Genomic DNA, 2,192 nt, shown 5'->3' on the forward strand with positions numbered 1-2,192 from the left:
CTACCCCAGGCACTGGAAGGGGCTCTGAGGTCTCCCCAGAGCCTTCCAATTCTCCAGGCTGAACCCCCCAACTCCCACAGCCTGTCCCCGTAGCAGAGGATCTCCAGCACTCGGAGCATCTCCGGGCCCTCCTCTGGACTTGCTCCAACAGCTCCATGTCCTTCTGCGGTTGGGGGCCTCAGAGCTGGACACTGAACTGCAGGGGAGGGGTCTCCCCAGAGGGGGAGACTCCCCTCCCTTGATCTGCTGGCCATGCTGCTCTGGATACAGCCTGATACAAGGAAGCTGAAGCTCAGCTGGGATCACACCATGCTTTAGCCTAAGGAGCACCAAGCCCCTGTTTCAGTTCAGCAGCCGAAGCGAGACAGAGCTCACCCGAGCACCAGCTTGCTCTTGGTGAATCAGAGCTGCTCCAGATGTGGCGAGGAGCAGGTCTCGTCACGGTCTCCAGGAAGCTGTTAGCAGGCCAGAGTAACCTCAGCGGAAGGGGAGCCGGCCAGCCCCAGGAGGTGGGTTTAATCAGGACAGCCCGTGACCCCTGTGGCTGAACACCATTTTCCTTTCCAGTATGATTCAAAGTACCAATACAACATCCTTGTGCTGGAGAGAAACAGGCCAAGAGGAGCAAACCTACTCCTCGGCTGGCCCTGGCTCAGAGCCGGCTCCGGAGGGGTTAGGCCAGGCAGGCAGTGCCGGCAGCCAGGAGAGCAGGGCCGGGAACGGGATGTTGTGCCAGGCCCTTGCCGAAATGGAGAGTCGCCTGGTGATAAGTCAGTGTGGGCTCAGGTGTGATGAGCCCGAAATAACTGCCACCGCTCTGCGGCATGTTGTATAAATTCTCGACTGCATTTAAAAGAAAACACACGCCCAAGTTCCTGCCAGCGAAAGCATGAGCCCTCGGCTTGAAAGCCACGCTCAGAGCCAGCACTGACACTCGAATTAGTGTCTGCTAAAAATAGCTCCTTGCGTAGGTGGAAGGAGAGCTCATAAGCACAAACACGGCAGGATAGGCAGACACTGGGGTTTTTGGCTGGGGCACCAGGTGAGCAGCGGTGGGAGAAGGGACAAGGCATTGCCAGGCCCTTGGAGGAGCATGTCTGCACCCGGGATCTGTGACCCACTGTGTGGAGCATCAGAGGGTGTCCAGCACCCATGGCCCATCCCACGGCCCCGATGAGCACAGAGAGCAGCTGTAGGACACTCAGCCATGGGAGGGGAAGCCAAAAATTGGGGTGTGAGGGGTGTGAGGAAGAGGAGGCATCACCAGAATCTCAGACTGTTACAGCTTGTTTTGCAGCACTTCCAGGCTGCTGAATGCCACCCACACACCCAGGCAGTCCCCAGAAGCCATGGCTGGAGGCTGACACACCCATGATGGCACAGCATGGCTCTCCTTTCCACCATATTGAGGTCCAATCGCCACACACCTTGTCCCACGGGCATGGCCACCTTCCTGGTATGGAGGAAGGTCCCGGAGACCTTTGCAGCCAGGGTGATTCTCACTTTTAACAGAGTGCATCCATAATTTTCCTCAGCACATCTGCTTTTTTCCTAAGCAGGTCCACGTTTTCCTTCAGATCTACATTTTTTCCTCAGCAGATCCGCATCTTTACTCAGTATATCCCTATTTTGCCCCAGAAGACCTGCACTTTCCCTCAGCAGATCCATGTTTTTCCTCAGCCGGTCCATGTTTTTCCTCAGATCTGCGTTCTTTCCTCAGCAGGTGTGCATTTTTCCTTAGTAGATCCCTATTTTACCTCAGAAGACCTGCACTTTCCTTCAGCAGATCCACAATTTTCCTCAGATCTGCGCTTTACCTCAGTAGATCCACATTTTTCCTCAGCCAGTCCATGTTTTTCCTCAGATCTGCATTCTTTCCTCAGCAGGTGTGCATTTTTCCTTAGTAGATCCCTAGTTTACCTCAGAAGACCTGCACTTTCCTTCAGCAGATCCACAATTTTCCTCAGATCTGCACTTTACCTCAGTAGATCCACATTTTCTCTCAGTAGATCCACATTTTCCCTCAGCACATCCCCATTTCACCCCAGCAAATACAGGTTTTGCCACCACGCAGCCATATTTTACCTCAGCAAACCAGCCAGGCGCCGGCAACACTGCCCCCCCGGGGCGGGCTGTTCCCGCCACTCCAAAACCAGGGGCCTTCCCCTCCCTTCCTTCTCTGCACTTTCCCC

Source organism: Eurypyga helias, unplaced genomic scaffold (assembly GCF_000690775.1).
Source record: "Eurypyga helias isolate BGI_N326 unplaced genomic scaffold, ASM69077v1 scaffold13064, whole genome shotgun sequence".
NCBI classification, from domain to species: Eukaryota; Metazoa; Chordata; class Aves; order Eurypygiformes; family Eurypygidae; genus Eurypyga; species Eurypyga helias.